General features: G+C 47.5%; 1 long non-coding RNA gene across 1 annotated transcript in view; it reads right to left on the bottom strand.

Moving 5' to 3' along the window:
* Nucleotides 1-25,280, bottom strand: part of LOC139013780 (uncharacterized) — a 55,218-nt gene that overhangs the window by 21,339 nt on the left and 8,599 nt on the right. The window contains exons 2-3 of the long non-coding RNA XR_011472122.1: nucleotides 12,693-12,775; nucleotides 12,269-12,384 (exon numbers count right to left, since the gene is read on the bottom strand). This is a non-coding gene — a long non-coding RNA (uncharacterized lncRNA). The remainder of the gene's footprint in view (nucleotides 1-12,268; nucleotides 12,385-12,692; nucleotides 12,776-25,280) is intronic.

A 25,280-nucleotide genomic window follows, 5' to 3' on the forward strand; every position in this document is an offset into this window, starting at 1 on the left:
CCCTAGTACAGTTTACATAGCAAGTGATATGAAGCACATGAATGAATGACTGGATTGATACTTATAGACAGATGATAAAATGGTTAGATGAATTGTATGTGGTTATTTAGATAGATGTCAGATGCATAGACAATGATAGATGTGGCTAATAAATGATAGATATTTAGGGAAAAGGTGAATGAGGGATGGATAGTGAATGGAAGATGAATGAATGAAGAAATCGGTGAATTGATGATTGGTTTGTGAATGATAGATATGAAAAAAAATGAATGAGGAATATATGTTGGATGGATGGATGGATGGATGAGTGATAAATAGATGGATAGATGCATGAAGAATGAAAGGATAAAGATTAATGAATGCAGACAAGATGGTAAATGGCTATTAATGACTAGTGAATGGTAGACAAATGAATGATGGATAGATAATAAATAGATAGATGGAATAATGATGGCTGGGTGAGTGGCCTGCTGAATGGATGTATGGATTATAAATAGATTGATGAGGGATGAATATAGAATAGATGATAGGTAGATGGATAGTGGTTTGGTGGTGAATGCATGATGATGGATAAGGAAGAGATGATGGGTGAAGAATGAATGGACATTTGGCTAGATGGATGGTGAATGAATGATGAATGAATTGTTGCTATTTAAATTAATGTAAGAAAAATGGATAGGTAATAGCTGGATAGATTGATGGATGATATGTGAACAATCGTGAATAGATGTGTGTGTTACTATAGATATTCTTTGAGGATCCTTCTAGCCCTGATATTTTGTGAGTCCACTCTCGGGAAAGAACTGAAACTGATATTTGATGAGGTTCCAGAGCCAGGCATCTTCACATGTGCTTGACTTATGTCATCTCAAGTACTCACTGCAACAAGACTGCAAGGCTGGTCTTGTTATGCACACCTTACACATGAGGAAAATAAGGCTCCGGGGAGGAAGCGATCTTCCCAAGCCTGACTCCACTTTGCTTCTTTGTCAGTTTTCTCCTTCTTCCTCTAGTGGTACCTCCTCCTCTCTGCTAACAGTTTTACACGTCCCTGCACCATTCATGGCTTGCCTCATCCAAGAGCCTCTCCACACGCTGGCCCTCAGGGATCTCTCTATTCCACACTTCAGATCTGCTAGCCTGCCCTCCTCTGCCTTTCACTTGGTTCCTACCATGATTCACAATCTTCAGCAAAACAAACATAATAGTGGTTTGGTGGTGAATGCATGGTGGTGATAACAATAGCCCTAAAGGTAGTTATGGTTATCCTCATCTTAAAGGTGAGAAAGTCAAGACTCAGAGATGTACAGTGACTTGACCACGATCACCAGCTAGTTAGTGATGAAGATGGGGATGTAACGTTGGTCTGTTCAATCCCAAAGTCTGCATCTTAAATCTTAATGTCATATTTCCTCTTGGCTACTGTGATGTTGGGTTATCCATATTTGTATGCCCGTGTATCTGTGTCTCATCTCTCCAGATTGGAATAGAGATGCCTTATCACGCTTTTCCTGAACTCCCTTCTGTGTCATAGACCGGGAAGAACCACAGAATATCACTGCAGAAAGAGGCACCATGGACATCCTGAAGTTCAACCCCTTCACGGTCCCAGTGAGATCACCAGGGCTCAGAAAAGGGATACAAAATGCTCAAGGCCATTTGGAGGCTGGGCTGGGATCTGAACCTGAGCCTTGAGCCTTGGTGCTCAGCAAAAATTTATTGATGAAATTGTGGAACTGCTGGACTGGTGCTAGGAATAATAATAATTTTAAAATGTGAAGCAGATATAACTGTCAGCCCACACCCAAAATAAATAGCCTCCATTCAACTGGGTAGTAGAAACTTAACCTTGGTCACTTCCAAGTGCCTTCTTTCTCTTTATTCCCCTCAGGTCACCATTCTTCCTCCCCGCCCCCCCCCCCTTCCCCCGCCACCACCACACACACACACACACACACACACACACACACACACACACAAACACACTTCCTTATGTGTGCAGAAAGGTTCCTGGTCCAGGGGCCTGCACACCCACTCGAACATCTAGGTTTGTAGGTTCCTTAGGTTTGACCTGGAGTAAGGCCCTGGGTCTTGCTCTCCAATCCCTCAAGATTGTCCAAGGTTTCTGTATTCTCTCTTCAGGGTCACACATCAGTATCTACATGCTCCATAGCTTCCTATATCTGACCCTCTGTATTACTTGGGATGCTAATTCAATTCTTGTAACACAGGCCAAACTAACTGTGTTCTAAGTAAGATAGAAGTTGATTTCTCTCACTAACCAGTAGAGGGTAAGTAGTCCAGCCTGATATAGTCCCATGGTGTCAGAAACCGAGGCTTTTTCCATTTTGTTGCTCTGACATCCTTCACATGTAGCTTGTGGACTTAGATGGCTTCCCAAGCCTCTACCACCATGTCAAATTCTAGCTGGCAGGAAGGGGAGAATTTCTGCCATTTAAAGAATGTCCCACCCTAGTCAGTTTGGCTCAGTGGATAGAGCGTCGGCCTGTGGACCAAAGAGTCCCAGGTTCGTTCGATTCCGGCCAAGGGCATGTACCTTGGTTGCAGACTCCTCCCAGGCCTGGGCCCTGGTAGAGGTTCCAATCAATGTGTTTCTCTTACATCAATATTGATCTTTGTCGTTCCCTCTCTCTTCTACTCTCCCTAAAAATCAATGGAAAAATAGCCTTGGTTGAGGATTAACCCTCCCCCCTCAAGAAAAAGAATGTCCCTTTTTTCTTTAAATACATGACCCATAAATTGCACACACCATTGGGTTTATATACACATCCTTTGTCAGAACCTGGTCATGTGGCCACATATAACTGCAAGGGAGATTGGGAAATGTAGTCTTCAGCTGTGTGGCCATCTGCAGCTACAGAAGGGGAAGTCAGATCATTGCATGACTACTAAATATCTCTGCTACACTTCCCTTACCCCCAGATAATCTTTATCTCATTTCCTAAACAGGAAAAACTAATTTGACTCATTTATTCTTCTTACTCCACTAGCTATGGCAGAAATTGTATACCCTCAAATTACTCAGGGCTTTGACTAAATTTTCATGACTCTGCAAACCAAAAGCTTTGGCCTTCGGAACTCAGAAAGTAATTTCTCCCATTTCTGTCCATTTCTGTCCTTTATAAGGTAAGGGAGGCCACTAACAAATAGGGGAAAGGTAAGGTGCACTGACAAACACAGGAGATGCCTTCAGTGTTACAAATATTTTACAGCTACAACTACAACTTAGACACCTCCCATTCCTGCTAAGTCTTTTGGTGGCTTCCTTAGACTCTTAGTTTTGGCTTAAATTAAGACTCCTCAAAGAGGCATTCTCTGCTACCCTACTTTTTCCTTCATAACAGACATCACAGTATGTAAGTGAATTCACATCCTAGAGCCTAGTGAGATTTAAAAAATCTTTGAGTCTTGTCCCAGGTGACTGAAAACAGTGTGGATGTGACCCTACTTACAATTAACGGCTCAAGACCCTAGAGGTCAAAGTATAGACTTGGGTGGGGCTTTTCCCAGTGGATGCCAATGTGGGGAGACATGCTGGAGGACCAGATGGGTGCTACAGCTTGACAAATACCAGTCACAGACTCCTCTCCCTTCCCCCAACCAATACTAAGATGTCCCCACCATCCAGGACTAAAAACCCAGAAAAAAAAGGGAGGAAGGGGAAAGCTTGACTCATTCAATCATGTTCAAATCTGAAATGACTGGGTTGTTTTGTTTTGTTTTGTTTTCTATATTTGATTGAATTTTGCCTTTTCTGACATCAGGAAAAATAGGAGCTCAGGAGAAGCAAAATTCAGTTATAAAAAATGGAATGTTACATTTCTTGCATATTTGAGTCATGGCTGATAGGTGTGTTTTGGCCATATTAGAATTCTGGAACCACAGATGGGTTAACTTATGAAAACTTGTAATCACAGAGTTAATATAGTCAGTCTAAGAATCATATAAGGTTAGAATCATAAACTCTATTCAGAAAGAACATTAGAGATTGTCTTAGTTTGGGTTCTCCTAAAAGCAGAGCCTGAGACCAGGATTTGGGTACTAGTAGCCCAGGAAGCCAGAGGAATCTGAGAGAGCGGGAAAAGGAAAGGGAGGAAAGGCAATAAAGGTAAGTTACCGAGCCAGTTTCCAATATGCCAACCAGTGCCCTATCTTTTCTAAAAACTGATTGATTGATGAGAGAGAGAGAGAGAGAGAGAGAGAGAGATCAATTTGTTGTTCCACTCACAACTATGCATTCATTGGTTGATCCTTATCTGTGCCCTAACTAGGGATAGAACCCACAACCTTGGCATATCAGGATGATGTGCTAACCAACTGAACTACCTGGCCAGGACTTAGTGCCCTATCTCATTCAGACTCCTGAGCTACCAATGGATAAAAGGCTGAGAAACTTATCCACCAACTCCCATCTTCCAGGGATTAAGGTTTTCCCAGGGTGGATCCTGGTTGAGAGAGTTCTCAAGGTTTCAGAGAAGCCAAAAGACTGCCAGGCACTTGAAATGAGATGCTGTCTGTGTGCTGGAAGTATCCACAGTAGCTCCAGCCAAAGTTAGCAGTGGGTTAAGGAAATGAGGAGTGGGACCAATAACAAGCAATGATCCAGTTTTACCCCAAATAAGAATTCCCTTCTAAAGGTCTGGACTAGAAGTCTACAGAATGCATCTTTCTGTGTGGATTTATTTGGTTCCATTAGCACCTTGTTAAAATGAAAATGAAATCTAAAGGCCTTTAGGAGGCTCATGCAGTTTTCATTTTGTCCTAGGCCCCACCACTCCCTATTGCTCACATGCCTTCTGATTTCTGTTACCTGCCTGGCCCCCAGAAGCATTTGACTTTGAGGCCCGTGCACAGTACATCTCATCGGCTACAGGGTCCTTCAGATCTTTGTCTCACATCTGTATCTTCAGCTCCTAACACACAGCCTGGCCCATGATAAATGTTTCATAAATGTTTGCCAGAGAATGTAGCCTCTGCTTGCATTTTTCCCTGCCTGGGAGCTCACTCCTTTCAAAGCTGCCAGTTGTATTGTCTGCTACCTGCCCCCAACCCCTTACTGACCAGCCCCCAGGCATTCCCAGTAGGGACTGGGGGTGAAACTCCCTGCTTGGGGTGAGCAGCAGGTTAATTTCCTCCTGGAGCTTCCCTCAGCAAACAATGAGACAATGGCCAGCCGGAGGTGGCCTGCGTAAGACAGCGGAGAAGGGGAAGTTGTAATCTGTGCTTGAAGCCAGCAGGCGGCAAAGGGGCGAGAAAAGCAGCCTGAGCCAGACCGGGCCCTCCACCCAGCCAGCCCCTGGGACCTCGGCAGGGCCCCAACCTGAAGGTCACCTGAGTCGCCCTTGAGGAAAACAGCCACAAACCACCATCCTCGAGGAGAAAACACGGATGGGTGGGGCTCACCCTACTACCCCCCTCCCTGTCCAAATGGTCCTATTTCCTCTTCACATAACCCCATCTGCCTACCTTCTGGGCCCTGCTGGCAGGGAGATATCCCCAGACAAGACAGACACCATCTGATGCTGTCTGGCCTTGGGGCATGTTACTTAACTTCCCTGCACTTTATCTGTAAACAGGGAATAATACCACCTCCTTCCTCTGCTTGTCAAGAGGATTGTCAAGCGGATTCCGTCCCTCAGTTTATGTGCATTTATTGAGCATCTGCTATGTGCAGGCACTGGCTGTGTTGGATGTTGTGGATACAATGTCCCTGCCCCTGTGGAACACCGTTGTAACATGGAGAGAGTCAATAACCAGGCAATTGCCCCAGGGCATGAAATCACACCAGTGACAGGTGTCACAGGAGGGCAGGCAGCACCATTATGGCCAGGCAACACTGGACCCTAGGCTGCAGATTGATGTGGGCTTCCTCTAGGAAGAGGCAGCTAAACTGAGTTAAACAGGGAGTGGAAATTGACTAGGCCAAGGGGAAAGGGCCCAGGGAGGCAACGCAAAGGCCTGGATGTCAGAGCAGAGTGACACCATCTCACTGGCTTTCCGATAATGTGTGGGGTTGCTCAGCACAGTGCCCAAGCCGGTGAGCTCCCACCTCAACAGAGGGGTCCTGTCTAAGCACCTCATGCATGACAAACTGCTGCTTCCCCAAACCTCCTCACACTGCAAGGGCTGAGACTTGCTGTACCCACCTCACAGGAGGAAACTGAGGCTCAAGGTAGGGGAGAGAGAGAGGTGAGTGAGCACAGCAGATGGGTCCCAGCTTCCTCTGGGGAAGGGTCAGTGATTGGCAGGACATCCTGAGATCACAGAGAAACTCAGGAGGACCCCCCTCCTCCCACACACACACATCTCAGGGTAGTTTCTTGTCCCCCTTCCCATGCCCCAGGGGCTCCCCTAAATCCAGCTCTGTACCCAGAAAGGGAAGAGGACTACAGATAACTGAGAGATATACCCATCCCAGGACATAACCCCACATGTCCAAAAGAGCTGAGCAGCCTCGCCCAAAGCCATACCCACACCGGGTTCAACACCAGCCTGTGGCTCTGCCACCAGCGCCTCCCCCAAGAGACTGGCTACACACCATGGAGTCTCCCAGAAAGAGCAGCTCCCACCATGGAGAGCGGTAGCTGTGCCCTTCCGGGTCCTTCCTCTTAGCTACCCAGTGCTATGAGCCCCACCTTACTGAGGAGGAAACTGAGGGATGAAGAGGGAAGCCTCCTGCCCATGGTCCAAGAGCCATCAAGGAGCTGTGCCAGGTTCCAAGCTGATTGGCCTCACAGCTGGTGCTCCACATCCCCATCTCCTGCAGGACCCCCTGGTGGCTCACTTTACAGACCGCGCCACTGCACGCTCAGAGCCCTCTGTGGCTTCCCGTGAGTCAAGGTAAGTCCTTGCCTTGGCTCAGCCTCTCTGCTCATCTCCCACTCCGCACAGCCTTTCCTTCTCTCACTCGCTCCCACCTCGGAGCCTTCAGCACACACTGCTCCCTCTGCTTCATTCATGCCTCTGCTCACATAACCCCACAGGAGGCCCTCTGAGACCTTGCACCCCGCTTTGTATTTCCCCACAGGCCTCATCTCTACCTGACCACCTAGGCAGCATTTATTTGTCTGCTGTTGTCTGTGAGCCCAAGAAGGCAGCGTGGACTTGGTTTCTTGTTCACAGCCAAGCCCCAGTGCTTGCCCAACGGTAAGTGCTCAACAGGTATTTGTCACATGAATGAATGAAGAAAGGCCGAAAGGTCTCCAGTCTCCCTCCAGCCCCAACTACATCCCAAACCTGCATCCTCAACTCCCCCCAAACACCCCACTTGCTGATACCAGCCTTCTGGGTTCCGGAAAAGCCCAAGCACAGCCAGCTCCTCACTGACTGGCCGGCCACCAGCCTTGGCAGGCCCTGATCACAGGCCCCTCTAAGGATGGAGGAAGCCAGAGCTTAGCGAAAACATGTGGCTTATCCAAGGTCACAGAGCCCCAAAGGTCACAGAGCCCCAATTCCCTGGGGGGGAACATCTCACTCCCCCATCACTACAGCGGGGGGGGGGGGGGGGGGGGGGGTCTGCTCGGAGGCCCAATGGAATGGGAATATGGAGGCTCCAGCTCACCCACTTGCTCCAGAAAACCCAGTTATGTTGGGGGGCAGGGTGTCACTCTGCTGCCAGCAGCTCCCTCCTTGTAGCACTGGGACTCCAGCTCCACGTGTTCCAGGAAATCCAGGCCACATTTCCCTCCAGGAGCCACCGCCCAAAGGGACCCTCTGGGGAGAGACAGAGCATTTTTAAGGAAAAGGGGGGGAAAGGTGGGAGGTGTGGGAGAAAGAGTCACCAAAAAAATAATAATAATAAAATACTGTGGCTGGGCCAGGAATGTGCCTGGGTGAACCGGAGCCAAGCCTCCTGTCACATCCACAGCTGTGCCGGCCAGGGTGGGGTGCAGGGCGCAGGCGGGGCCGGGTCACTCTCAGGACAGGACACCAGCTGCCAACCTGCTCCTGGCAGGCAGGCTGGTTCCCTGCCTCCCGCCTGGGGAGGTAATGGGAAGAGAGCTGGGCAAGCACCTGGGACAGAAGTCAGGGCTCCGGGCTCTGCTACCCCAACCCATTCACCAGCCTGGACCTCAGTTTCCCCTTCTGTGCAATGACAAGATTTGGAGAAATGCTACAACAGGGTGACTTTTCAATAAGAGACCAGTTGAATAAAAGCAGGGACAGGGACAGCTACACTTTTTAGCAGGGTTTGACCTGGGGTCCCAAACTCAGGGACTCTGTGAACTTGGATAGAACAAATAACAACTTCATAGTCACCAGCTTCTAACTGAAATTCAGCATTTCCTTCAAGTATGCATGTGGATCATGAGCCACAGCAGGGTTAGCAGTGGCCTTGTCACAACAGAAGCTGAAGGCGCTTTTGTATGATAACACAGTGGTTGCAGACACCTCCACAAATCACTGATGCTCCCCAAGACCCGGGCCCTGCATCCACACCGTTTATTTTATGTGCTATTAAAGGAACTCAGCTTTTACTGCATCACTAACCCTTGTTACTATTGCAGTAATAGCATTTCAATATAGTGGGTTTGCTAAAATATAATCATGCACTTTACTTTATGTCCTTAAAAAAAGGAATATGAGAAGGGGGTCCAACCTGTCACCAGATGTCAAAGGGGTATACGACACAAAAAGCTAAAAAACCCCTCTTTATATGCAGCCATTTTTATTTTTAAATGGGGAAGTTCTCTGTATACTGACTTGGAACAATGTCAAAACACAGTGCTAAGAGCAGTCAGAAAAGCAGGATACACCAGTGCCTGTAAGAACCAGGCGGCTGCCTACGTTCGCCTGATGCAGGGAGCCCTAAACCATAACAGTGGTCATCCCCAGGGCCTGAGTGCCCTCAATCCCTGCAGCTCTGCCTTTCTTCCATGCACGTATATATTCAGGAAGAGTCGAGATTCTGGAAGGTGGCTGTGCCTGAGGGGAAACAGATTTTGAATCTTCCCAAATCCCCACATCCAAACAGACAAAGCAACTAGGTTGCAAACCAAAACCAATGGACAAGATTTAGGACAAAACTAGGTGACAAGGTGTCCCCACAAATCCCAAAATCCATGTGGGTGGAGACAAATCTGCACATTATTAAGGTTTGTGTGGGAGGACACTCCCACCATGAGTATTTATTTGTTTGGGGGACACACGAAATAATAATAAAGTCTCAGTCTCTGCCCCAGGATCCAGGAGTAGTGGGGAACACAGACAATCACAGAAACATGTGAGAAGAGTAATTCTAAGAGTCTGAGACTCTGAACATGTGTAAAGGAACCCATGTTTGAAATATTTCATTGCTAAAAAAAAAAAAAAAAGAAAAGAAAAAAAAAAAGAACAAAGGAAGAAAGAAAGTGAGAAAGAGGCCGGTAGACGAACAGACATGCTGGTAACTCCTCCTTTGCCAGACCAGTGGCATCTTAGGGCAGCTGTTCACACACACAGGCTCCAGGGGAGCTGCCCAGCCCCCAGTTCAGAACTCAATGCCCACTACCCAGCATCTTCCTTTTTGATGAATCATGTGTTTGTGGACTAAAAGGCAGGGTTATCCCAGCCAGGAAGTCCTTAGAGTCATCAGCGTGGAGGCAGCCCCTTAAAGCGGAAAAAACAGCCCTCAGAAGCTCGAAACACAGGTTCGAGTCCCAGGCCGGCCACATAATTCACAGCGTGATCTCACACTGGTCTCAGAGGCACAGAGAGAAGGCAGCTGCCAGGGCTCACCCATAAACCTGCAGACGCTTCTGGACGCCCAGGTGGAGGAAATCGGAAGCCCCTGGCAGCCACTAAAGGTAGGGGTGAGGATGAAGCCAGGTCTGTGCCCTCTCTCCTCGGGTTCTCCAAATACTCAGGCAGCACCACCCTCCGGGCAGGACAAGAACAGTGCACTCGGGACCCAGCCACACTCCTGTTCACTAGAGCAACCCCAGCAGGAGGTATCCTTATCCCCGTTTTACAGATGAGGAGACTGAGGCTTAGAGAGGGGAGGAAGGCCCCAATGTGCTCTGACCTGGGTCTCTTGTGGGGGCCCTCACCCCTGGGACAGCTCTGTGCTGGCAATCCTGACCTCCACCAAGCCTGGAGGCCCACTCAGGGGTGTGGCTGTCTCCCTGTAAGCAGGGCTATTTTTAGTGTCGGCAGCAGGGGCTAAGGGCCAAAGCCAGGAGTGACAATGGGGGGAAGGGGGTGGGGCTGCTGGCGGCCGCCCCCGCACCCAAACAGCCGCCCCATTTCCTCGAGGAACCAGGCCATGCACAATACAAGGAAAGCCGAATGGGGAGCGGCTGGGGGCTCCTGGGGGGAGGGGGGGCTGACCTGGCCCATCAGGGCAGCTGTGGGCCAGGAGGGGGACTCCAGACCAGGGGGAAATGGACCATTAGTCCAGCTGCCTGGTCCCGACAGAAGTGATCGTTCATGCTCCTCTCACTCCCATACACACACACTCACATTCATTCTCTTTCACACATACACACACTTTCTTAATCTCTCAGTCATTCTCTCATACAATAATCATACTCATTCTCACACACCCATTCACCGACACTGACGTATTCACACTCATTCTCTCTCACACTCACTCATTCTCACACACTCATCTCTCACATATATTCTCTCTCTCTCTCTCTCACACACACACACACACACACACGCACACACACACATACATGAGTCTTTTATTAATTCCTAGGCCAGGGCAGGGTCTAATCCAGCCTAGAGGCTGAGAACTGGGCCCCAGGGACTCAATGAGATGAGATTCCCAAGCAGGAATTGATTTGGGGACCAGATGAGAAATGTTGTCATGAGCACCCCAGACATTTTACCAGGGTCCTGGCCTCTTTGGGGAGGGACGTCCTTGCTGGGGAGGTTTCAAGCCTGGGGCTGGGGCTCTCAGACAAGCGAGGGCTAGGTGACAGGAACAGGAAGGTGGTCCCCATAGCCTGGTAGCAAGGGCTCCTTCCTTGCTCCTCTACAAGGGGAATTCCAGTTTTGCCTGGGCAAGAGCCCTGAACTGAACTTGACATCTGAGGTTCCCCTATGTTCTCCCATGGCTTAGGGTAGGAGATGGCTTCTCTGTCTTCCCCATCCCTGCTCTGCCAGCCACCGCAGACTGAACTCTGGCTAATGCCTCCTCTCCATCCCACCTCTACACCCTTTTGTGTGCCATGCCCTATGCCAGGGGTGCCCTCCTCTGTCTCCTGTTCTCCCACCACCATTAAAGCTCTGAGAACAAGAACAGTGATATTCTTGTTTGCCATCACATCCCCAAAACCAAGCAATTGCCTGACACATAGTAGATGCTCAATAAATACCTATGGCATGAAATCCTTGCCTCTTCCTGGAGGCCTATTCTCCTCCCCAAACCATGGACAAAACTATCTCATTGGGCCTTCTCAACTGCCCGGTGAGGCAGACATATTCATTCCCATTTTAGGGAGTAGGAAACTGAGACTGGAGAGGGAATGTGGCTGGCTGAGGATCACACAATGGGTAGCAGCCTAGGCAGGACTTCTATCCTCAAACGCCCATACCCACCCCTGGCCGTCATCAGCTCTGGGAGTGAGTCCACAGAGGAGAAGATGGCAGAGCTTTACTAAGAGAGTAATCAAGGGTGGCAAGAGTGAGGTTTGCTTGTTTTGGGGTGGTCCACCCCAAGAGTGAGAGCTTCTTCCACCACCACCCCCGGACCCACTCAGAGCTGGGCTCTCCTTTGCATGGGTGGAGCTGCACCCAAGGATCAGGAAGGAAAGGTAGAGGATTTCTGGACATGTACTGAAGGCAGACTCTGCACCACATAAAAAATTACCCATTGGAGGTGATTAAGCAATATTTGGGGAATACTCCTAGGCAATAAAAAGAAGCAAACTACTGATACAACAACATGGGTGAATCTTGGAGACATTAAGACTAATGAAAAGCCAGGCACAAAACAGTACATGCTGTCTGATTCCATTTATATGAAATTCTAGGAGAGGCAAAACCAAGTGATAGTGACAGACATCAAATGAATGGTGGCCTGGGCCCAGGAGATGGGTTGGTGGGTGAGGGGCACAGGTATTTGGGAGTGATGGAAATGATCTGTGTCCTGATTGGGTGGTGATTACACAGGGTGTACATTTGTCAAAACCCATGGAAAGAGACACACTTAAGATGGATAACCTTAAGTACCTTTGATGTTATGTTAATAACATCCTGATACAATTGTTTTTAAAAATTAGCACCATGCTCTCAACTTTGAGAGTCTATCATCACTTACCAGTCAGACTGTGTTCTCTCTGGTAATGGAGGGTGCCTCCTTCTGGATGGTTTGTAAGTCCCAACACGTGAGGTTGCACTTAGGCACCTGCCAAACTTATTTCCAGGAGCAGAATGCTGCAAAGCAAACACAGGCTGCTGTTTACTGAGCACATACTGTTCATGGGTAACTCAGTTCCCCCAGCACCCAATGAAGTGGGTGCTCATATTATCTCCCCTTCACAGAAAAGGAGAAAGGTGGAGGGAGAGAGGTCTTGCTTAAGATCACACAGCTGGCAGGTGGGAGAAAGGGGATTTGAACTCAGCCTGCCTCCAGGGGGGTCACTGTTCCACCTTCCAGATGGTTCCCTCTTTTCTGGCCTCAAATGCTCCCCACCCCTTCCATAAACAAAATCCCAGCAGGGGCGCAGGCATGCCCTCCTTACCTGGGAATGCCGGAACTGTAGCCAGCTTGTTCCACTTCCTGGCTGTGTGACCTGGGACAAGTGCCTCTACCTGCCGTGTTCATCTGTAAAATAAGGGGGAAACACTACTTACCTTTAATGGGTACGAGGTTTTCTTTTGGTGATAAAGTGTTTTGAAACCAGACAGAGGTGGTGGTTGTACATCGTGAATGCACTAAATGCCACTGAATTGTCAACTTTAAATGGTTAATTTATGTTATTAAAATTGACTCAATAAAAAAGGGAAAAAGAGATAATCTGTGTAGATATCAATGGACAAGTAAATTAAGAAAAAAACTACCTACCTTAAAAGTTATAGTGAGGATTCAAAGAACGGCAAATATCAAGCACTTAGAATAATGCCAGACTAGCAATAAGCATGCAAGACATTGGTATTTTCTTTCATATTTAGTGGCCCCAATTGTCGGCCAAGCTGCCATGCTGGATGACCAGCAGCTGCACAAGCCCCCCGGGGCTCCCTGCCTCAGCCCATGTTCTCCCGTCTGCCCTCCATCTCCCATCACTCACTTCACTCACTTGTGCCCATCCACACTGGCCTCTCAGCCTTTCACCCTCCCCCTTGCTGGGCAGGCTCCTGGGGGGAGCGGGGAGGCTGACCTGGCCCATCAGGGCAGCTGGGGGCCAGGAGGGGGACTCCAGACCAGGGGGAAATGGACCATTAGTCCAGCTGCCTGGTCCCAACAAAAGTGATCGTTCATACACACACATACACACACTAAATGGTGTGGACTGTATGGGGAAGTTCTCTGTATACTGACTTGGACCAGAATGCTGCAAATACATGTCGGCCTGAACACTCTTCTCCAGACTCACACAGCTGCGTCCTCACTTCCTTCAGCTCTTTGCTGAAATGTCACCTCTTCAGAAAGGTCCTCCTTGACCACCCTCAGGAAACAGCTCTGCTCCAGCCACTCACCATCCCCTCACTGGCTTTACAGTCTCGTGTGAGATTGTACACTGATTTGTTCATTGTGTTTTGTTCATCTCCCCATGAGATTGGCAGCTCCTTGAAGAGGGATGTTGTTTCCTGCTGGGAGCCCAGCCTGGCACATGGTGAGCCCTCCATAGATAGTTGTGGAAGGAAGGAAGGAAGGAAGGAAGGAAGGAAGGAAGGAAGGAAGGAAGGAAGGAAGGAAGGAAGGAAGGGAGGGAGGAAGGAAGGGAGGAAGGAAGGAAAGAAGGAAGGCAGGCCACAGAATGTGTCCATTTGGTCATTCAGCTGGGCTCAAATGTGTGAGTCACCAAGGACAGGGACCCTGGGCTTGCCTCAGTGGCCTCAGGATTGCTTAGCACTTGGGGCATCTGTTGAGAAAAAAAGACCTCTACTCTGTTCAGGGTCCTGCCACCTGTAAGAGACTGGCCTGCCCCACACCATCCCCAGCCCTGTCCCAGTTTTACTTCCTCCCCTTACAGCTGTTCCTTCCATTCCTCCTCATCTGGTCCCTAGAACATCTCCTCGGGCCTTTGTCTTTCCCCTCAGCTGCTTAGGGGGAAGTTAGATACCTTCCTTCATCCTCTCCTTCCCCACCCTTCTGGCCTGGGTCCGAAAGCCTCCCCCTCAGGCTCAGCACCCACTCCAGCCACTCCCCTCACCTCCAGCAATTTCCAGGGAACAGATGTGGAGAACAGTGGACAGGCAGGTGTGGTCAGAGGAGCCTCAGGTCCCTCCCCAGGTCAGTTTGCTGTGTGACCCATCTCTCCACTCAGAGGCCAGCTGGGGAACTAGGCTATTTGTGCTCCAAATCCAGCTCTACCACTTGCTAGCTGTGCAGCCTTAGGCAAGTCACTCAACCTCTCTGTGCCTCAGAATTTGTCTCAGCACAAGGGTGCAATGCAATAATGCAGAAGGGCTTTGTAAACTGCAAAGCCCTAAACCACCCTTGGCTATGTATTTGTGCTATTTCTGACCCAAGGAGCCCAGAACTGAAGGACAACCTCCCAGTGGCCCTAAGCTATCGCAGATGTTATTTGCCATCGTCCTTATTACATGATCGATAACATCCTCAGGTTTCACAAAGGCCACAGTCAAGGGTCCATTAACTTTAAGACAAGGGTAAAGTCCCAGAGAACACTCTAGAACCACACACTTCCAGCAAAACTCACCGTCCCGCAGGGGCCTCACAATAATCCCAAACAGGGAAGAGTCATTACTATTCCATTTTACAGATTTGGAAGCTCAGGCTGCCTCTGGTAAGCCCAAGCTTTATAGTTGTTCCTGCCTGACAGACTGGAGTCCTTATCCAGCCCCCATACCTGCACCTACCCTACCGCCCTGGGGACTCCTTTGAGCTCCCCGCCACTCCTGTTTAGCAATACCTCTCCCCGGTTTTCCTAGGCACTTGACTATTCTCCCAGAATACTTCTGATCCCAGCCAGCCTGGCAGGGGCCAATGCTAGATCAACCTCACTTTTCCTCCAGATTCCAAACAAGATCAACTGCATTTCCCCTCCTGATTCCAAAAGGAGGCAGGCTGGCAGCACTGAGCACTACTGGGGAAGGGGGCCGGGCAGGCCTAGATTTGTTTGTAAGCATTAGCAACAGCTACTACATCGGATAGGTTCTTATTCCTATCTTAAAATGCAGCGCAGAGGAACTGGGTGAGCAACTTGCCCGAGGTCACATAGCTAGGGAGAGTGAGAGCCAGAGTTGAAACTCAGGTCTATTTGACTCCAAAATGCTTGACATCAGCCTTTGAAGAGTTCACTGACATTGGGTGACTTCATTTCCAGCTCTTCCCCTAAGACTCCTCATCTCTAAAAGTGAAAGAGTAATACTTTATTGGATTTGTTGAGTTGTGAGAATTAACTTGGATGAGTTTGTAAAGTGCCCAGAATAGCACAGGGCACCTGGATGTGGCTGGGGCTCTGTGGTCAGGCCAACCAAGGGTTAAGGCCCAGCTTTTGCCTGTGGAGACAATTATTCTACCTCTCTGAGCTTCACTAGACCCATGTGGACAACAGACACCATCAGCCCCTCTCTCAAAGATGGTGCTGGTCCCAAAAGCTAATTTTCTGAAAGTTAGAAACATGGCTCTCATACCAATAAGAAGTGAGCACATGCCAAAATCATATGTGATTCATTGGTATTACCCCCCCAGCAGTGAAGCTGCTTCTAAAAGTGTTAGAGAGTCTGAAAGGTTTATAGCTAACAGAAGACAAAATGCTGAAACAGGATTGCAAAGTGAAACTGGTTAATGTCCTGCAGGACCAAACAAATGTAACCTTTGGGGTGATCTTTTCTACTGGAGACAAATGATTTGCAACTTAAATCTACAAGTGAGCCCATAACTTTCCTGAGTTTGGGCCCCAATACATAAGGAAATGACAAGTCAAACAAATATCTGTCCCCCTAGAGAGTTAGTTAACTAACCCTGGAGTGGGGCTGTTGGACAATGCTACTCAAAGAACATGCAGTTCTCCTTTTGTTTTATTTCCAAGTTTGGGATTTTTTTTAAACCTGAGAATGCAATGCAATAATGGAGGTGGAAGAACTTTAAAGTGCTGAATGCCTCTTGGCTTGTTATTTGGGTAGCATCTCTGCCCAACAACCCAGAACTCTGAGCAGCAATCCCTATGCTCACCAAATGAGGTGGACAGGGAGCTAGGAACACTCAAAAGAATGCAAAACAAACAAACAAACAAAAAGAATGCAAAACTATTTGCAAGCATGGTCTTATTCATCTTGATTTCCTTCCAGAGCACTCTGAGCTCAGGCCTGGGACTAGGATGAGGTGATGCCTCATATCACACAATCCATAAGTCTCCTTTCCACGGAGTCCCTGCTCACCTACTGACATTAGTTAATAAAATTTTATAGGTTTCAGGTGTACAATTCCATAATCCATCATCTGTGTACTGTATTGTGTTCACTATCTCAAGTCAAGTCTCCTTCCATCTCTATTTATTCTCCCTTTACCCTCCTTTTTTTAACAATATTTTTTTTATTGATTTCAGAGAGGGAGAGAGAGAAACATCAATGATGAAAGAAAATCATTGATCGGCTGCCTCCTGCACGCCCCCTACTGGGGATGGAGCCCAAAACCCGGGAATGTGCACTGACCGAGAATTGAACCAGGACCTCCTGATTCATAGGTCGATGCTAAACCACAGAGCCGGTGGGCCCCCCTATACCCTCTTCTATTTCCCCCACCCCCTTTTCCCTCTGGCAATTACCATATTGTTGTCTGTGTCAATGAGGTTTTTTGTTTGTTTGCTTAACCCCTTCATCTTTTTTTGTCATTTATTCAACCATTATTTTCTGTGTGTCTACCTGCTGCCAAGCACTGTCCTGGGCATTTGGGGTAAAGCACAAAACAAGACAGACATAGTCACTGCCTTCAAGGGCCTAAAGTCTAAACAGGAGACAGATGATTGGTTAACTAAGATAAATAATCAAAAATCACCACAAGCTCTAAGAAGGAAAAGAACAGAATGAACATGAGCAGGGCTGCCAGCCTCAGAGAGAGGCCGGAGAAGACTCCCTAAAGAGGTGACATTCAAGCTGAGCTGTGAGGAATGAGAGAATGCCAGCCAATGGAAAAGCTGGGGGAAAGGCATCCGAGGTGGGAGGTCCAGCATGTGCAAAGGTCCTGATGCAAGATGAGGCTTCAAGGAACGTTGTGGCCATAGTTTGGCAACTGGCAGGAGATGAGTTGAGGGAAGAAAGCAGGACCTGAATCATGGTGGGAATGGGGGGAAGGGATCTGCAAGAGACCTAGATGTAATTCTAAATATGATGGGAAGATATGGAGCATTTTGGTCAGACACCGTTGTAACCCAACTGTGTTTCTATCGTGGGGTCTTTTACAGTGGGGTCCCTGCACCAGCAGCATCAACATCACCTGGAACTTGTTGGTAATGCAGATTCTTGGGCCCCACCCCAGAACTACAGATCAGACCTTCTGAAGGTGGAGTCCATCCATTGGTGTTTTAACAAGCCCTCCTGATGATCTGATGATGTTTGGAAACCACCACTCTGGAATCAATAATCCACCAGTTAGTAACACAACCTAGAGTCGTCACCTGGTGGCACTTTATAGGAACTACAGCCTGACTGCTGCTTCCACCACCAGCCCTTTTTGACACTTCCCACTGAAAGGACCAAGACCAGGGTCATGGACAGAAGGATGGCTTTAGAGCAGTGATGGCGAACCTATGACACGCGTGTCAGAGGTGACATGCGAACTCATTTTTTTTTGGTTGATTTTTCGTTGTTAAATGGCATTTAAATATATAAAATAAATACCAAAAATATAAATCTTTGTTTTACTATGGTTGCAAATATCAAAAAATTTCTATATGTGACACGGCACCAGAGTTAAGTTAGGGTTTTTCAAAATGCTGACACGCTGAGCTCAAAAGGTTCGCCATCACTGTTTTAGAGTGTGTCTGTCTACTTTCTCACATGCAAGAACACACAACATGGGAGGGCTTCAATAACTTCAAGTTTCCTCCTGCTATGCTTAGAACAAAACCCAGATTCCTTACACAGTTGCTCTGTCCTAACTTCCTCTCTCCTCTCACACACTCCCTGTCAGCCACACTGGCATCCTTGCTGTTTCTCAGATACACCAAGCATGTTCTTACCTCAAGGTTTTGTTATTTGCTGTTCTTTCTGCCTGGAATGCTCTTACTCCACACTTGCATGGCTTGCTCCTTCTCTCTTTCAGATTCCTTTCAAATGCCATCTCCTCTGGGAAGCCTTCCATGACTGCACACTCACTATGGAGCTCTTGCCCTACTGTCTTTCTGTCTGTGACCCTGTTTTCTTTGTTTAAGCAAAATTTTTATTAAAGAAAAGCTCTCTGCAGGAGGGAGGGGACCTGAACTGATTGCCCCTTTTTCTTCATTCTTGACATTATCTTATATATTTATTTGACTTTTGTCTATCCTCCTTATTAGACCATGAGTTTCAATAAGGCAGGGATGTTTATCTCTTTTGTTCACTGTTGTAACCCCAGTACAAACAGTAGGTGCTCAATAGATATTTTCTGAATGAATAAATATACTCAGTGAGGCAAGTATTACCACCCTCTTTTCCACCAATGGGGAAACTGAAGCCCAGTGTGATCTGACTCACTCAAGTTCACACAATGAGTAAGTGGCTGGGGTCCAGATTTGAAGTAGGAATTCTGGAAACAGAAGGGTGAGCCGTGTCCACACTGGCACCCTGAGGTTCCTGAGGCTGGGGAGAGTTTTCAATCAAGCAACCACATCACCGTCACCCAAGATCAGCAAGCAGGTGGCTGTGGGTTCTGAAGGATGTTCTTCATGGTAAAAGGGCAGAGGGCAAGGTCTAGATCAGCCGTGGGCAAACTACGGCCCGTGGGCCGGATCCGGCCCGTTTGAAATGAATAAAACTAAAAAAAAAAAAAAAAGACCGTACCCTTTTATGTAATGATGTTTACTTTGAATTTATATTAGTTCACACAAACACTCCATCCATGCTTTTGTTCCGGCCCTCCGGTCCAGTTTAAGAACCCATTGTGGCCCCCGAGTCAAAAAGTTTGCCCACCCCTGGTCTAGATCCTAAGTTGGGCAGTACCACCAAGAGCTGGGCAGTCCCCAGTGATTGCCCCAGGCATACAGCAGGAGCAGAGCAGGGCTGCAGACATCCCCCAAATGAGTCCCAAGTCCTGTGTGGTATTCATAGTTCCCTTTAGTAATTGGCATAGATGAAACCCTGTTTTTAATTATCTGAGCCTGGGACCAAATTCTATTTCACACGCAAACACTATGTTTGTGTGGGGTTTTGTTTTGTTCATTTTTACTAGACTTTATTTTTTATAACAGTTTTAGGTTTATAGAAAAATTATGCAGAAATGACAGAGTGCCGAGAGAGAACCAAGATGGCGGCATAGGTTAACGCTGGAGTTTGCTGCCTCGAACAACCACCTCAAAAATACAACTAAAAGACAGAACGGACATCATCCAGAACCACAGGAAGGCTGGCTGAGTGGAAGTTCTACAACTAGGAGGAAAGAGGAAACCATACCCAGACTCAGAGGAGGCGCAGTGCTGAAGTGAAATACTAAGGTGCAGAGTGCATGTGGAATGGGCCGGCGGCAGAGGGCGCGGTTGTTGTTTTCAACCGGGAGGGAGTTTCAGACTCTGAGCTCCAGATCCGGGTGAGTCTCTAGGGACCCAGACTCAAACGGGAGAAGTGGAGAAGCGGGAAGGCAGCTTTCTCTCCAGGGTTTGCAGCGGTTGCAGAGCCGCTGGGGGACGGAACTGAGAGCAGCCATAACTGCTCGCTCCGCTCGCCCTGTAGATCCCCTGGGACCCGCCCCGCCCAAGCCCTGCACAGAGGCATTTGCTGGATAGCCTCAGGCAAAAGCTAGATTAACACCGCCCTAGAGATTCAGCACAGAACTCTCGCACTGCAGACACAGCTGACTCTCATAGCCAGTTAGCCTGGAGGTCAATTCACCCCCAGTATTGCCGACAACAATCAAGGCTTAACTACAACAAGACCGCCCACAAAGACCACAAGGGGGTGCACCAAAAAAGCATAAAAAAGCGGAGACAAAGAAAGATGACAGAAATGGAGGATATAGAGCTAAAAAACGCACTTTTAAGGTCTCTCAATAATCTTCTAGAAACTGCCGATAAACTTGATGAGAGCCTCAAGAAATCTAATGAGACCCTCAATGTTGTGATAAAGAACCAACTAGAAATTAAGCATACACTAACTGAAATAAAGAATTTTATACAGACTCCCAACAGCAGACAAGAGGAGCACAAGAATCAAGTCAAAGATGTGAAATACGAAGAAGCAAAAAACACCCAACCGGAAAAGCAAAATGAAAAAAGAATCCGAAAATACGAAGATAGTGTAAGGAGCCTCTGGGACAGTTTCAAGCGTACCAACATCAAAATAATAGGGGTGCCAGAAGATGAGAGACAGCAAGATATTGAAAACCTATTTGAAGAAATAATGACAGAAAACTCCCCCCACCTGGTGAAAGAAATGGACATACAGGTCCAAGAAGCGCAGAGAACCCCAAACAAAAGGAATCCAAAGAGGACCACACCAAGACACATCATCATTAAAATGCCAAGAGCAAAAGACAAAAAGAGCATCTTAAAAGCAGCAAGAGAAAGAAAGTCAATTACCTACAAGGGAATACCCATACGACTGTCAGCTGATTTCTCAACAGAAACTTTGCAGGCCAGAAGGGAATGGCAAGAAATATTCAAAGTGATGAATACCAAGAACCTACAACCAAGATTACTTTATCCAGCAAAGCTATCATTCAGAATTGAAGGTCAGATAAAGAGCTTCACAGATAAGGAAAAGCTAAAGGAGTTCATCACCACTAAACCAGTATTATACGAAATGCTGAAAGGTATCCTTTAAGAAGAGGAAGAAGAAGAAAAAGGTAAAGATACAAATTATGAACAACAAACATGCATCTATCAACAAGTGAATCTAAGAATCAAGTGAATAAATAATCTGATATACAGAATGAACTGGTGATTATAATAGAATCAGGGACATAGAAAGGGAATGGACTGACTATTCTTGGGGGGGAAAGGGGTGTGGGAGATGTGGGAAGAGACTGGACAAAAATTGTGCACCTATGGATGAGGACAGTGGGTGGGGAGTGAGGGTGGAGGGTGGGGTGGGAGCTGGAAGGAGGGGAGTTATGGGGGGAAAAAAGAGGAACAAATGTAATAATCTGAACAATAAAGATTTAATTTAAAAAAAAAAGAAAAAGAAATGACAGAGTACCTCATACTCCCTCTTCCCAACACACACAGTTTTTCCTATTACTAATACCTTATGATACCTTTGTTACAAATGAAGGACAAATGCTGATTCATTATTATTAACTAAAATCCATATTTATATTAAGGTTCACTCTTGGTGTTGCACAGCTCTATGGATTTTGAAAAATGCATAATGCGCCCGGCCAGAGTTGCTCGGTGGTTGAGTGTCGACCTATGAAGCATGAGGTCACAGTTTAATTCCTGGCCAGGACACAGGCCAGGGGTTGCAGGCTCAATCCCCAGAGGGGGGCGTGAAGGAGGCAGCTGATCAATGATTCTCTCATCATTGATGTTTCTCACTCTCTCTCCCTCTTCCTTCCTCTCTGAAATCAATTAAAAAATATTTTTTAAATGCATAATGTCCTTTATTTATCATTACAGTATCACACAGAAGTCCACTGCCCAAAAAATGCCCTCTGCTCCATCTATTCATCCCTCCTCCCTCCCCAAATCCTTGGCAACCATTGCCTTTTTTATTGTCTCTATAATTTTGCCTTTCCCAGCATAGGGTGTATTTGCTTGGTTTTAATGTATAGTGACCCTGCCAGGAAAGTGACCTCCACATAAGTTGGAACCAGACCGGGTCACGTTTGGTTCAGGACTTTACCTAGAATTGCTCGAATTTTGGAGGATCACTGCCATGATGAGGTCGTGGTGTTTGAGTTACCAGAGCTCCTGATTCAGCCCGCAGATTCACGGTGATTCCACCAAAACCATAACCTCCCAACTACTTTGTAATGTTTCCTATGTATTTTGCTCAAATATTTACATAGTAATTTATTCTAAACTAATTTCACTTTTTCTTTTATATTACAATTAGGATATTATTTATGTTGAAAATTATGTGTCAGTAGGTTATATCATCCAGGAATTTCATTTTGGAAAAGCATTGCAACTGTTGTTAAAAGGAACAACTGGGCCCTGGCCGGTTTGGCTCAGTGAGTAGAGCGTCAGCCTGCGGACTGAGGGGTCCCGGGTTCAATTCTGGTCAAGGGCACATGCTTGGGTTGCGGTCTCGATCCCCAGTGTGGGGCGTGCAGGAGGCAGCCGATCAGTGATTCTCTCTCATCATTGATGTTTCTATCTCTCTCTCCCTCTCCCTTCCTCTCTGAAATCAATAAAAATATATATTTAAAAAAAAAAAAAAGAAACAACTGGGAACCCTGGGTCCCCTAGGGTTTCAACCCATAATTGTACTGCATGACAATCACAATGGCAGCAAGCATTCAAAAGGCACTGTGCTGGGCCAGTGACTTCTGTATACAACTCATTATATCCTTACAGTTCCCCTGCCAGGTGCTACATGGTGTGTAGTGTTATCCCATTTTACAGAGGGGAAAACTGAGGTTCAGACAGAATCATGTCCCTGAGTGGGACTGGATATGGAATTCCAGCCCATGCTCCTAACAACCCAGCATCCAGCCCTGGATTTCCTGGGCCTCCTGGAAAGACCGTGTTGGGTGAGCTGAATATCTCCAAGCCTGCAAGGCCCCCAGAAGAGCACATGGGGGAACTGAGAGATCAAGAGCACAGGTTCTGGCCTGGGTTCCAATCTTGGCTATGACACTTACTCTGAGTGACCCTGGGACAGTAACTCCCCTTCTCTGAGGCTCAGTTTGCTCATCTGTAAAATAGGGGTGATGTCACCAAAGTGTGGTAGATACTATCTTTTTCCATGTTACCAAGGCAGAAACTATGGCTCATAGAGGGGAAGTGGCCTTCCCAGTGTTAAATGGAGAGTGATTCAATGGTCCTCTAAGGACATGCCCCCTTTGCCTGGTAAGGTCCCTGTGGACCTTATCAATTCTATATCACAGGTCACCAGGAAAAGGTCAGGGGTCACCTTCCCTGGCCACCTATCCCCCAATCCAACCACCTACTTGTTACCCCATAGGGAAGAAGTCTCTGAGAGCCCCAAGACCGGGAGAGCTGGAAGAGGGGTGCTGTCCCTGGAAGCACTGGGACTCAGTTTCCCTGTGGTGAACTCCAAGTCCTAAAGTGATGCATTCCTCTCCATCGCCACCACTTCCTTCTCATGTAGACACTCCTTTCCTCCTCCTTTCCTACCCAGCAGCCAGAGATCTCTCATAAATGTAAACTCATATGAAGTTACTCCCTTGCTTAACCCTTCCATGGCTCCTTATTGTCCTTAAGCTACACTTCTCTACCTGGTGCACAGGAACTTGCCCACTCCTCCTATCTCATTTCCCACAATGCTGCCTCCACTCCCCACTCCCCACGTATGTTCAGGGCACATTGGGCTCTCCCATGGGCCCTTAATGCGCCAGCATGTTCCTGACTTAGAACCTGTGCCCATGTGCTTCTCCTTGGTCAGCTCATAAACAACTCACTCCTTCCCTTCACCAGGCAAACCCCTCCTCCCTCCCTCCACTAGGCCAGCTTTTCCTGTCATGCTCTCTCATACCCCACCCACTGGTCTCTCCTAGCAATAATCCCAGTTTTCAACGATAGATTCATCTAATTATCTTCTCCCCACTTGACTGAGCTGCACCGGGACCCTGCTCTGTTTCCTTCTGCATACTGAGAACCATGAGAAGTGTCTGCCCCCAGTAGGCACTCCGGAGAACCTACTGACTGGCAGACTAAAAGGCCACACAGAGGAGAGAGACGGCCCATCTCCTCCACCAGGTGGACTAAGACATACAATACAACTTGAAAGGAAGGAAAAAATGGGAAAATGGAAGGCAGAGGTAATCCCAGACACAATTCAATTCACTGTTCAGCATGCCTAGACGTGCCAGACGCTATGCCATGCACTGGGGACAGTGTATGTGTGCCACACTGCCTGGACTCGGAGCCCAACTCACTACTCACTAGCTGTGGAAGTTTAGGTAAGTCACTAAACCTCTCGGAACCTGGTGTCTCTAACTATCAAATGGAAGTGGAGAGGTTACTTTATTACAGAAAACCCATGCCTTAGGGCATTAGGACTTACTATGCCCTTGAAACCCCAGTGAAACCAGCAATTCTGTTTGGTTACTATTGCTGAATCACACACCACTCCAATATTTAGTGGCTTAAAACAACCACTTTTTCCTTCACTGGTGTGTGAATCAGAAACATTGGAAAGGACCAGTTGGGTAGGTCTTTGTTAGAGTCAGATGTTGGCCAGGCCTGTGATTATTTGAAGGGTCAATGGCTGGCTATTGACTGTGGGCACCAAGCTGTCATATTCGTTACCTGCGCCCATCTACCCACCCCCGCCATTACCTGAATTTCTAGCCTATCACCTTCTATCTTTCCAGCCCACTCTCTCCAGTACCCCAATTCCCACAATCCTTCAGTCCCACTGAGACCTCTGATTCATTGAGCCTACCACCTTCCCCCTCATGTCCTCACCTCCCTCCTCCCTGCTTAAAGCCCCTGGGGTGTCATTATCCTCAAGCACTGCGCACTCCCAAGAGAGGCCCCTGCTCCCCTCTGGTGGAACACCCAGTGGTTGACACCAACTCTCTGTCCTTCTGTGCTTATTCCCCTGCAGTGCAATGTGGTTGAAGAACAACACACCCCATGTGGACTGGTCTCACTTTACTTACCTGACTGCTAGGCCCAATGGGCCTTCAGTACACTGCAGTTCCCTTGGCCCATTTCTTCTCCCCAGGCAATTCCTTCCTATCTTCTCCTCAAACCTCCATCACCTTCTCTCCCATTCTCAGTCTTAGCTGAGGATCTTGCTTCCTATTTCACAGGGAAAATTCTAGCAATTAGAAAAGACTTCCACAAGCTTTTATTTATAAATACTCTGCCCCAAGCCGT

Source organism: Myotis yumanensis, unplaced genomic scaffold (genome assembly GCF_028538775.1).
Source record: "Myotis yumanensis isolate MYYU_CA2020_CCGP unplaced genomic scaffold, mMyoYum1.0.hap1 SCAF_7, whole genome shotgun sequence".
Taxonomy (NCBI): Eukaryota; Metazoa; Chordata; class Mammalia; order Chiroptera; family Vespertilionidae; genus Myotis; species Myotis yumanensis.